Genomic DNA, 13,681 nt, shown 5'->3' with positions numbered 1-13,681 from the left:
GAAATATAAAAAAAATATTGTAAATTAAAAATATTATCTCAATATACATTTAGTGTTCATTTTTACAAAAACATACTTTAGCAATTCACTAAAAAACACATAGGTATGAGTATGAATAAAAAGTAAGGAATTAGCATTTAAAAAACCTATGAAATTCACTGAAAAAACCATAGGTTTCACACCAGTTATAGTTAGGAATTAGCATTTAAAAAACCTATTAAATTCACTGAAAAAACCATAGGTTTCACACCAGTTATAGTTAGCTGGAAATTTTACTGATATAAAACCATTGAAATTCCCACGTTATAGTTAGTCGGACTCACTATAACTTGCGCGTGCAATGCACTGCTGATGACATCACATATTACATCACTCATGACATGGTCAGTGACATCAGTCATGACATCACTGATGACACCATCCTTGTGACACAGTGACAGACCTTCTTTCACTATAATGTAACCCTTGAAACACATATTCAAAAATAGAAACTAATATTTTCCAAAAAGTGGATATACCTATATCAGTTACAACAAGCAATTCTGTACTTCCACCATCTATATGCACATCCAGTCATTCACCAACAGTTCTATATAGTCACTCATACATATACTCACTCATCATATGAAGTGATACACCTATACATCCTGTTACACACCGACAATCATCGAAAAGTTACTCACACACATACTCACACGTGCAAATAAACTATTGAACATCCATTTATTTGAATATAGAGTTATACACACACTTCCACCTTACTTCTATTGAAAATTGCACATATTTATTCTCTTAAACAATCACTTATAGAAACACATACTTATTTAAACAGGAACTCTTTCAATCTCTTACTCTCACATATACTCACTTATATACATCAATATTCACATATACTAGATTAAAACATATGTCGTTACTGATAAAGACACTAGTGAGACAGTCATTCACTCACTAACAAACACATATACACACTCATCCACCCATACAGTCCTGCACATATGCTGTCTTCAAAACACATACAAACAGAGAGCCAGTCACTCATGCATCTATGTGCTAAGTAATACCCCCACCAAACCATATAGACACTCATACTGATACTAAGAGAAACATCTAATAACCCATATACATACGCATGTAGCTACTTACCAACACATGTAGCCACTTATACACAAAGTGAAACACTAATATATATATTTAAATATTTAAACATTACTCACTAATATTTATTTTTCAGAAAGACACATATTCACTGGATGGTGTCACCAGTGATGTCATGACTGATGTCACTGACCATGTCATGAGTGATGTAATATGTGATGTCATCAGCAGTGCATTGCACGCGCAAGTTATAGTGAGTCCGACTAACTATAACGTGGGAATTTCAATGGTTTTATATCAGTAAAATTTCCAGCTAACTATAACTGGTGTGAAACCTATGGTTTTTTCAGTGAATTTAATAGGTTTTTTAAATGCTAATTCCTAACTATAACTGGTGTGAAACCTATGGTTTTTTCAGTGAATATATATATATATATATATATATATATGTATATATATATCCTACTGGCTGTCGCCAGTAGGTATATATAGTTAGGATTTTTTCCCTATGGGATTTTTGAAAATTCTATGTCTAATAACCTTGGCGTTTGTGGACGGAATCGGCTGAAAGTTTCAGGAAAATGGCACATTTTGTTTCTGAGCAGCCCTTGAGAATTTGGGGGGGTTTCGTCGAGGGGGGGCCGAGAAAAAAGGGGGGGTCCCAAAACGCGTTTTTCCCATGTTAATTTCCATAGGGCGGTTGGCCTCACTTTTAGCTCGAACGGCTGAATGGATTTGCACGAAACTTGGCAAAATTGTAGTGACTGTTAGCCCGATGTGCCTTTGCTAGGTCTCAATATATGTGCTTCAGTGGATTTTGAGAAATTAACGTTCAAAAAAAGATATATATCTGTAACAGCGCTCCGGGCTGCGCTCCGGTTCGCGTACTTTTCGCGAAACGGAACTTTGCGATGCGAAGCTGATTGGCTTTCCGGTGTCTGTCAACATTCTAAACAGTCCGGAGCGGCCGCCATCTTATCTCTCGGTAGGATCGAGAGAGAAGAAGAGGTGAAAAACGAAGGGGGAATTTAATGAAAGGGGGCAAGGTAGACCCCTCTTGACCCCCTAGGAATGATGTTGGGGTTATTAAAGGGTCCCGTGGGGAAAATAAAAAAAATTGATTTTTCACGGTAGAAGCGCTTCCCGAGCCGCGAACTGGGCCGCAAACTGGTAGCGAAACGGGAATTCGCCATTTTGTGTTTCGTTTTAATTAAATTACTAGGTATAAGGGGGTGCGGGAGACGTATCCTGATCCCTTATGTTTTCTGAGGGTGGCTGAGGAGGCTCATATATGTTGATACATGTCTTCCAGCGGCAGTGCGTGAGCGTTTTTTTTTTTTTGCTGCGTGACGTCTGTTAACGTTCGATTCGATGGAAATCAGGAAGTGTTGACCGCCAATTTGTCACTGCGATAAAATATTTTGTTATAAATGAATCCTTATTGATAAACATTGTCTGCGCCATCTTGCCTTTTTTCCAATGCCACAATGTTGTCGTGCACGGCAGCCATTTTAGATGCCTTGACCAGACCCACTCTCTGCACGCCGTCGATTCTCAGCACGGCTCCCCACCCTCACAAGCATCTCCCCCACGCACTGGTCACCCCCGCTCTCTCTCTCATGCATGGGCCATAAACTTCCCCCCATCTGCACTGCTCTTCCCTGAGAATCACACCCTGTGCCCGCCCGACACCTCCCTTTCACCCTATTCACTACCGCACCCTCTGACACTCCTCTTCCTCTGTGTCCGATTGTCCAGGCTGGTCCCAGGCTATCACCTAGCCCTGCGGATGTAGTTTATGGCCCCAGCTGTAGAGAATCCAGACATGCCAACCCTCCCGATTCAGGCGTGAGACTACCGATTTCAGTGCTAGTGTCCCGCCTCCCGATTCCTGCAAGCAAAAACCCGATTCCTCGGGGGTTTCAGCTGACAGGGCTTGGTATTGTGTTACGTGCTAATTCTTCCAGGAAACGTCAGAGGGCCGATGCAGGGGCTCTAGAAGGGGTGATAAACCATTTAAGCCTCATTAACAAGCGCATGGTCTTTTAAAGATCTGTGAAGTACTCGGGCGGCGGTGTGTGTGTGCCCTCTTTCAGGAGCGGGCGGGGGGGGCACTGCCAGCAACTTGCCAGGCCAGGCAGTGTTCAACACTTGCATCACCCTTTCTCTGCCTGCTATTGCGCTCCATGCTTCGGAAAGGTAAGAAAAAAAACGTGCATTTGAGTTTGAAATGTCTGATCCTGTAGCAGCACACTTCCAAAGCCCACACATGACAATAACCCGATTCAAGGCCCCATTCACCCGATTTTTTAAAAATATATAGCACTCCAACAAAGTAGTAGGATTATAAAACTTTATTAACTTATAAATATATAGAACGCAACAAAAACTGTAAATACATTTAAACATTTTTTGGAAAAAAGAAGTAACAATGGTCAGTAGCTGTCTTTTGTGCGAATAGTCCCAAGGCAGCACAACGTGCTGAGTTCTGGACGGCACCCAGGTGATGTTACCTGGGTGCCGCACTGGTTTTTGGTATCCTACAATGCAGCTCTGAAAAACGGCGTGGGGCGTCCCAGGGGGTGCGGGGGAGGCCTCGTCAGTAGCGGTCTGTTGTGCGAATAGTCCCAAGGCAGCAGAACGCGCTGAGATGTGGATGGCACTCAGGTGATGTCCAGTAAACTGCTGCACTGGTTTTGGTATCCTACAATGCTGCTCCGAAAAACGGCGTGGGGCGCCCCGGGGGGGCGTGGGGGAGGCGGCGTGAACGGGCCTCCCCAGGTGGCGGCCATCCAGCTGAGTTGCGCCCGCTCTTGCGGCTACAGCATCTCGCTCACCATGTAGTTGAGTTGCGCCCACTCTTGCAGTGCAGCGATAGGCGGCTGCCACAGGACTCTTAAAATGGCGGACGGCTCTTCGGATTTGGGCCTGGTCCACTAAAATGGCCCTGGGATACCTTGGAACTCGGACGCTTGCCTGCTAGGGCTTGGGTTCCATTCTCAAAAGCGTCCACTCAGCCGTGAAGATTCTACAAAAGTCTTGGGGGCCCTCGACTCCTGCAGGCTTCCGGTGCGGAGCGGCTGCCATGATTGCTCGCGGAATGACCACGACAGAGCCACGAGATGGTGGTGCTTTCATGCTGACGCCAGCTTCAGTCTGAAACATCCAGAAACAAGGTGGGGCTTTCATCGTTTGGGAAAAAAAAATGTTCTAAACCAATGAAAAGTGTTATTTTTAGGTCATATGACCAAGCCTTCCATCATTAGGAAACCAAAAGTAAAATGATCCAATGAAAAGTTTTATAAACAAGTCACATGACCTGTTATGCGGCATAGGGCTACAAAAAGCGTAGAAAATCCGTTGGCACGTGAGGCGGCGTCAGTAGCGGACCGATGTGCGAATAGGCCGAAGGCAGCACAACGCGCCGAGATCCGGATGGCACCGAGTTGGTGTCCAGCAAGTTGCTGCACTGGTGTGGCTATCCTACAATGCTGCGCCGAAAGTCGGCGTGGGGCGCCCCGTTGGCCTGTGAGGTCGCGTCAGTCAGTGGGGGCTGTGCGTCTCCCCCAAGATGGAGGCTCCTCGGCTGCAGTGGGGCGCCCCTTAGCGTTACACTCGCCGTCCAACTGAGTTGCGTCCGCACTTGCGGTTACAGTAGGCCGAAGGCAGCACAGCGCGCCGAGATCCGGATGGCACCGAGGTGGTGTCCAGCAAGTTGCCGCACTGGTGTGGCCATCCTACAATGCTGCGCCGAAAGACGGCATGTCCAGCTGAGTTGTGGTCACTCTTGCGGTACAGTGACTCGAACGCGCCGAGATCCGGATGGCACCGAGGTTGTGTCCAGCAAGTTGCCGCACTGGTGTGGCCATCCTACAATGCTGCGCCGAAAGACGGCGTGTCCAGCTGAGTTCCGGTCACTCTTGCGGTACAGTGACTCGAACGCGCCGAGATCCGGATGGCACCGAGGTTGTGTCCAGCAAGTTGCCGCACTGGTGTGGCCATCCTACAATGCTGCGCCGAAAGTCGGCGTGGGGTGCCCCGTTGGCTTATGAGGTGATGTCAGTAGTGGACCGATGTGTGAATAGGTCGGAACCAGCACAAGGCGCCAAGATCCGGATGGCAAGTCCTGGATGTTGAGTGCCATAGTTGAGAGTTCTGAGCAGTGTTTGTAACACTGTCTGAAGCTTATTTGCACCTGCTGCAGCTTCACTATTGTCCTGGTGTGGCCAAAGATCGCCCATGACATAGGCGGCCGGCTCCCGAGGTCCGGCGGAACATTTTTCCTTTTCCTTTCTGCATCTTGTCCCACAATCCGTTTGACCTGAAGACACGACCAGGTCCCTGAATGTGTGCAGGGGGACGTTATTGATTGAATCAAAATGGCGGCTTCACACAAAGCTGACTCAAGCTTTGCTGTTGATGCTATACAGACAAAAATTGGTTTTCAGTTTGTACATTCTTCAGGATTTTTTTTTCCATCCAAGGCTGATTGAGAGTTTGTAGAACAATGGCTTCAGATTTTCAACATACTACTCTTCAACATTCTTCCTAAATGTAACAATGTGAGACTCACTAGGAGAACGGCTGTTTATCTTTCCTTTCAAAATGCTGCCAACAATATTTTCTGAATGGAAGACACCATCTTGTAGCATAAAGGGCCGAAAGGGGTTCTGGTCTGGCCGATGGTTGGTGGAGACATTTTGACTATATCTTGGACCTGCCCGGCCTCGCCCAAAATGGCGCCGGTATAAATGGGACTCGTAACTCCTTGTTGTGTACTGGTTGAACAACCTTGATATCACGAGATATGAATGCAGTTTTGATGCTCATGGCGGGCGGGGACGAGAATTGATTGAATATTTCGACATCCCTATTGATATTAAGTTCTGATGTGTTATTGATTACTGTACTATTGAAAGTTCGAATTAACGTCACCCATGGTACTTGCCCGCAAATGTATATCTAGATAATTTTTTTGTAAGTGGCCCTATCGTATTTTAATTACAAAATGTATGTCCACCGATTCCGCAACTGTTAGACACCTTAGTTCTTGCAACCTAATGGCCCGCTCGTTACGTTCCTCTACAATGTAAATGTCTCCTCATCATATACGAGTTCAGTTTGCTCCGTGGCCGGCCCACGTGGTTATAGGCCCGTATTTGTATACTGACATTTTCACAATAAATGTTTTTAAAACAAAACATGGTAGTAGTATTTACATTGGTAAAACTTTTACTTTTAGTCACTGTTTTCAAATCAGTAAAAGGCAAGTGAAATAAAGCAGTCCAATTACATGACGGATAAAAGGTATAATACGTAGGAACGCAGTAAAGATAAATGGTCAAGGGCAGTTGTGTTTTCCACTCCTGCAACATAAAGTGATCGATAAGAATCTGATAATCAATCAATCAATCAATCAATGACACTTATAAAGCGCGCTACATACCCGTAGGGTCTCAAGGCGCTGGGGAGGGGGGGGGGGGGGTGCCGCTACTGCTCGAACAGCCAGGTCTTCAGCTTCTTCCTGAAGGAGAGGTGGTCTTGGGTCAGGCGCAGGTCGGTCGGGAGGGAGTTCCAGGTCTTGGCGGCCAGGTAGGAGAAGGACCTTCCTCCTGTAGTCGTTCTTCGGATGCGGGGGACGGCGGCGAGGGCGTGGTTGGATGATCGGAGGTGGCGTTTGGGAGCGTAGAAGTTGACTCGGCTGTTGAGGTAGCTCGGGCCTTGGTCGTGTAGGGCTTTGTGTGCGTGGGTGAGGAGGCGGAAGGTGATTCTTTTGTTGACGGGGAGCCAGTGAAGGTCTCTCAGATGTCCGGAGATGTGGCTGGTTCGTGGGATGTCGAGGATGAGTCTGGCTGAGGCGTTCTGGATCCGCTGGAGTCTCTTCTGGAGCTTGGCGGTGGTACCGGCGTAGAGGGCGTTGCCGTAGTCCAGTCGGCTGGTGACGAGGGCCTGGGTGACGGTCTTCCTGGTCTCGGTGGGGATCCACCAGAAGATCTTCCGTAGCATGCGTAGGATGTTGAAGCACGCCGAGGAGACGTTGTTGACTTGCCTGGTCATGGAGAGGGAGGAGTCCAGGATGAAGCCCAGGTTGCGTGCATGGTCTGTCGGTTTGGGTGCGGTGCCCAGGGCGGGAGGCCACCAGGAGTCGTCCCAGGCGGAGGGTGAGGAGCCCAGGATGAGGACCTCCGTCTTGTCCGAGTTCAGTTTCAGGCGGCTGGTCGTCATCCACTCGGCTACCTCTTTCATCCCTTCGTGCAGGTTGGCTCTGGCGGCGGTGGGGTCGTTGGTCAGGGAGAGGATCAGCTGGGTGTCGTCGGCGTAGGAGATTATGCTGAGGTTGTGTTTGCGTACGATGGCCGCGAGGGGGCTCATGTAGACGTTGAAGAGGGTGGGGCTCAGCGATGATCCTTGAGGGACGCCGCAGATGACTTCGGAGGCCTCTGACTTGTACGGTGGTAGGCGGACTCTCTGTGTTCTTCCGTCGAGGAAGGAGATGATCCATTCCAGCGCCTTGTCCTGGATTCCGATGTTGCTGAGGCGCCGTACTAGGGTGCTGTGGCAGACCGTGTCGAATGCCGCGGAGAGGTCTAGGAGGATGAGGGCCGCTGTTTCTCCATTGTCCATCAGGGCTCGGATGTCATCGGTGGCGGCGATGAGGGCGGTCTCGGTGCTGTGATTGGCTCGGAAGCCGGACTGTGAGGAGTCAAGGGATCCGTTCGTCTCGAGGAAGGCGGCCATCTGCTTGTTGACGGTCTTCTCGATGACTTTGGCTGGAAACGGGAGGAGCGAGATGGGGCGGTAGTTCTTGAGGTCGGTGGGGTCCGCTGTTGGTTTCTTGAGTAGAGCGCTGAGTTTGGCTTGTTTCCAGCTCTCAGGGAAGATGGTGGTGTCGAAGGATGTGTTGATGATGTCTCGCAGGTGGGGTGCGATGACAGCGTCGGCCTTGTTGAAGACGTGGTAAGGGCAGGGGTCGGTCGGTGATCCGGAGTGGATGGAGTTCATCGTGCGGATGGTGTCTTTGGTGCTGATCGGGGTCCAGGCGTGGAGGGTGGTGGTGGGGGGTGGTTGTTCGGTCATGGTGTGCGTTGGTTGGTTGTAGAAGCTGTTGTGTATGTCCGCGATCTTGTTGTGGAAGTATGAAGCGAGGGAGTTGCAGAGGTCTTGCGATGGGGTGATGTCGTTGTTTCCTGCGCTGGGGTTGGAAAGCTCTTTCACGATGTTGAAGAGTTCCTTGCAGTTGTGTGCGTTGTTGTCCAACCGGTCCTTGAATGCTGTTTTCTTGGCGGCGCGGATCAGCTGGTGGTGTTTCCGGGTGGCAAGTTTGAAGGAGGTCCTGTTGTCCGGTGTCGGTTCCTTTCTCCAGACTTTCTCGAGGGCTCGGCAGTTCTTCTTGGAGCTCTTGAGTTCGTCGGTGAACCATGGAGCCTTCTTGCTGCCGGGTCTGCTAGGCGGGGTCCTCAGTGGGGCGAGTTCGTCCGCGCAGTTGCTGATCCACTTCGTGAGGTTGTCGGCGGCCTGGCTGGGGTTCGCTGAGCTGGCAGGAGGGTGCTGGCTCAGGGAGGTGGCGAGCTGGTCTGCTGTGATCTTGTTCCAGCTTCTGTGGGCGGCCTGTTGCTGGTGTTGGTGGGTCGTCGTTCTCTTGAAGGTGAAGTGGACGCAGCTGTGGTCCGTCCATTGAAGCTCTGTGGCATGGCTGAAGTCGATGTCTGTGCTGGAAGAGAAGACTGCATCGAGTGTGTGTCCGGCGAGGTGGGTGGGGGTGGACACCAGTTGCTTGAGTCCCAGGTTGGCGAGGTTGTCGAGCAGGGTGCTGGTGTTGCGGTCGTTGTTGTTCTCTAGATGGAAGTTGAGGTCTCCCAGGAGGATGTAGTCAGCGGAGGGGAGGGCATGCGGGCTGACGAAGTCGGCGATGTCCTCGCTGAATTGTGTGCGTGGTCCAGGGGGTCGGTAGATCAGGGTGCCTCTGAGGGTGGTGTTCGGGTTGGTGTGGATCTGGAAATGCAGGTGTTCGACGCTGGTCAGGGTGTTGTCGGTGCTGGTCGTGAGACGGATGGTGTTCCTGTGGATGATGGCGATGCCTCCTCCTATCTGGTTGGCATTTCGGTCCCTCCGGACGATCTTGTAGCCCTCTGGGATAGCGATGGCGATGTCGGGAGCTGAAGAGGCGTTCATCCAGGTCTCCGTGAGGAAGGCAACGTCAGGGGCTGTGGCGTCTAGAAGGTTCCAGAGTTCGATGGCGTGTCTGTGGACGGAGCGGGTGTTGAGCAGGATGCACTTGAGGTGGGTGCTGCTGGTGTTCGACTTGGCGGGTGCTGGTGCGAGGCTGGTCCGGATGTAGGAGAACTTGCAGGCGTGGCAGCTGAAAGGTCCGTGGGTACGTCGTGGAGTGGCTTGATGGCATTCTGGGAGTCGGCCGGTGTTGAGTGCGGTGAGGGTGGCGGCGGAGTACGTCAGGCGGGTCGGTCGGGGTCTTCGGGGGCCAGGGGTCCTGGTGCTGGACGCGATCCGGTCGCGGACGGGCGCAGACGGGCTTACCTTTGGCGCGCCTTCGGCGCACAATCGGCGCGCCCGCTGCGCGTGACCGCTGCGCGTTCGCACGGTCGCCATTTAAAGGCGAAGTGCGCGGGTGGGCGGAGCAGCTGGGAGGCGGGAGCGGGGAGGGAACAGAAGAGAAAAGGGGCGGGGCTAATGGCGGTGGCGGGAAGCGGGAGCGGGGAGGGAGAGCGGAGGGCGGCGAGGTAGGCGGGCAAGCAGGAAGGAGACAAGCACAAAAGCACAAATGGAGGGCAAAGCACGAAGAAGAAACGGTACAAAAAATACAGGCAACAATGCAGGTCAAAACGGAGGCAAAACAGTTAACAAACGATCATACGGCATACAAAGAAAAACAAGCACAAATTTCGGTCAAAAACCGGCGAAAACCAAAGGGGAGCGCTCAAGGCGGCAGCGAGGCCGGCGCTGAGGCAGAAGGCAGGCACTGGGGCACACGCAGCAGCTGGTGGCCGTGCGGCACGGGGGTGTCCCACAAGTGGGTCACCATCAGGCGTATCGGCGACTAAGACAGCAGGCCGAGCCTCTTTTACTCAACGGCTCCGTCATGGGACGAAGAAACGCCCTTTTTCTCGAAAAAGGAATATATTTTACTTGCAGGACAGTTGTAAATTTTCCAGGAAAGTACATTAGCCTGGAACATTATAACATATATGTTTAAAAACAAATAATGTTCGAAACCAATAAAAAGCATAATTTTTAGGTCATATGACCAAGCTTTTCATCATTAAAATAACAAAAGTAAAATGAACCAATGAAAAGTTTTATTAACAAGTCACATGACCTGTTATGCTTACGTTACGCGCTGCGCGCCGCGCCCCGGATCGCTTCCGGGAAGCTCCGCTTCGCGCATCGGAGCACTTCCGGGTGCGCTAACGCGGCGTGTCATATAACGCATTACGCAACAACGTAGGTCAAGAATATAGTCAAAATGTCTCCACCAACCAGCGTTCGGAACACAACCCCTTTCAGCAGTCCAAAAAGTTCTGTTAAATGACAACAGAGGGGACAGGCAACAAGAACCATCAGTCAAAGAGGGGAGGGCAAGTTCTTCTCTACCGGGTCATGTTGGGGCGCTACCGGAACTGATCGAAGTGGTAGTCTACAGTGTTTCTGGATGTTTCAGACTGAAGCTGGCGTCAGCATGAGAGCACCACCATCTCGTAGCTCCGTCATGGCCATTCCACGAGCAATCATGGCAGCCGCTCCCCACCAGAAGCCTGCGGGAGTCGGGGGCCCCCAAGACTTTTGTAGAATCTTCACGGCTGAGGGGACGCTTTCGAGAATGGGACCCAAGCCCTATCAGGCAAGCGTCCGAGTTCCAAGGTGTCCCAGGGCCATTTTAGTGGACCACGCCCAAATCTGAAGAGCCGGCCGCCATTTTGAGAGTCCTGTGGCAGCCGCCTATCGTTGCATCGCAAGAGCAGGAGCAACTCAACTACATGGTGAGCGAGACGCTGTAGTCGCAAGAGCGGGCGGAAGAGGCACAGTGTAGCAAAAGCGGGCGGAATGGCAACTAAGACGGTAAAGGGGCGCCCCACTACAGCGTGTCTTCAGGTCAAACGGATTGTGGGACAAGGTCCAGAATAGAAGAGTCATCAAAAGGCAAAAAATTCCGCCGAACCCCGGGAGCCGGCCGCCTATGTCGGGGGCGATCTCAGGCTACACCAGTGCTATAAGACTTGGGGAGGGGGTCGGAGCCAAGCGTCTTCTCCGAGTCCGTGCCATCACACCGCCCCTCGGGGGCCTCCGTCAAGCGGTTTAGGGAGGTACCATATCACATTGTTTTCAAATGCAGTCAGGTCCACAAACGGCCCTCACTTACTTTGAGAATAGTGAAGCTGCAGTACGTGCAAATAAGCTTCAGACAGTGTTACAAGCGCTGCTCAGAACTCTGAACTATGGCACCCAACATCCAGAACTTATGCCATTTGAGAATGGCAGTGACATCGAAGCAACTCAGGGACAAAAACCATGAACGCACTTTCACGTATGAAAATCTTACTTGGGGAGGGGGCAGGAGCCAAGCGCCCCCTCCCAGTCCGCGCCACCACACCGTATGTTTTTAAATCTGAAGCCATCATTCTACAAACTCAACCAACCTTGGATGAAAAAAACTAGAAGAATGTACAAACTGAAAACCAGTTTTGGTCTGCATAGCATCAGCAACAACGCTTGCTATCAGAGTGCATGAGTTTCATGCTCGATCGATTGAGCTAGCCGGATCGGGCAACAAAAAGTATAAAATAGTTATGTAAATAGTTATTTAATAAAATGTTTTACCCTGTTATGTTGCTGGTGTGTTGTATATATTTTTAATATTTGCATAGGGTTTGTCGTTATTTTGGGTGGGGTGGGTGACGGAGCCGAGCTGTCTTGCAGCCCTCATGGTGTGGAGCTCAGTTCATCTCACTATTTTCGTATTTCTCATGAAGGGTTGTTCCTAATGTTTCTATTTTAGCGAGGTCAAAAAGAGATCCAATTAGTGGCCTACTGATTTTGCTCGATTACTTTTATTGTTTACACGATTTTTCACGATTTTTCACTATCTGCAAAGACTAAACAGAGTATTGCAACTTTGTGCTTGTTTGTAAATAGAGAATGAACCAAAGAGAATCAATTGTAAAACAGTAAATGCTTGGATAACAATCAATCAAATGGAGAGACAAGCAGGCACGACGGATTACAACGGGGGTAAAGGCCTGCGTTAACTACCCTTCACTATCTGCAAAGAGAGAGTACTACTAAGAGAAAAGAGGGGAGGGGGGGGCAGCGTTCAAAGCACATCAGCGTGCATAAACACGAAAAAGTTTTTACCTATCACGTACTTGACATTTGACAGCTTTTGATATTTGCTATTAAAAAACCTTTGAAATTCACAGAAAAAACCATAGGTTATAGACCATATATAGTTAGGAATTTGCATTTACTAAACCTTGAAAATTCACTGAAAAAACCATTGGTTATAGACCATATATAGTTAGGGATTAGCCTTTTCAAAACCTTATTTTACTCACACAAAACCATTGAAATTTCATATATAGTTAGTTGCACTAACTATATATCGCGCACCCGCAATCCACTGCTGATGATGTCACATATTACATCATTCATGACATGGTTAGTGACATCACTGATGACATCACTGATGACATCTCAAATGACATCACTGATGACATCTCAAATGACATCACTGATGACATCACTGATGACATCTCAAATGACATCACTGATAAAATCACTGATAACATCTCATTTGACATTACTGATCACATCACTGATGATATCATTCATGTGATAATACCATGAACCTCTTCAGACTCTAATATAACCTTAGATACAATCAGTGTAAACAGACAGTCACAGACTGTCACTCATCCATGGAGTTACTCACACACCTAGTCAGTTATGCAAAAAATCAATCACACCTCCATTTTCTCAACTATACAGTTATACACACCTTACTTATTCAAACATATACTAACACATATTTACTCTCTTATACAATCCCTGATACATGTTCACAATGATCCATACAGCCACTCACACATTCACTGGCTCTTATGCACAGTTATTTATATATGTCAACTCTCACATGGACTGTGTTTTACATATGTACTTACTTTGACATGTAGCACTGAGATATCCATTCACTCACCAATACACTCATGCACAGTCAACCGCCCATACAGCTGTTTCCACATGCACTTTTGAACCCATACATATAGTGAATCAACTACTCACACATCTATGTACAGAGTCACACACCTCCCAGCCACCCATACACACACACTCAGTTTCCCATACAAATACTTGGACAACCAATCAATAACCCATACAGTTACTCATATAGCTACTGATCAACACATGCAGCAGTTTGTAGAACAACAGATATAATGATGCACAAATTAAGACAGTTTAGTCACTAACCCATGCACTCAGTAAGACACATTTAATCATTCTCTCATACAGTCAGTCATGCACCTACTAAATCCTTCTTCCAGACACTTATACATCCACTCATTCTTCAATA

The sequence above is a fragment of the Lissotriton vulgaris genome, chromosome 2_1 (assembly GCF_964263255.1).
Source record: "Lissotriton vulgaris chromosome 2_1, aLisVul1.2, whole genome shotgun sequence".
Taxonomy (NCBI): Eukaryota; Metazoa; Chordata; class Amphibia; order Caudata; family Salamandridae; genus Lissotriton; species Lissotriton vulgaris.
This window is presented reverse-complemented; position numbering follows the sequence as displayed.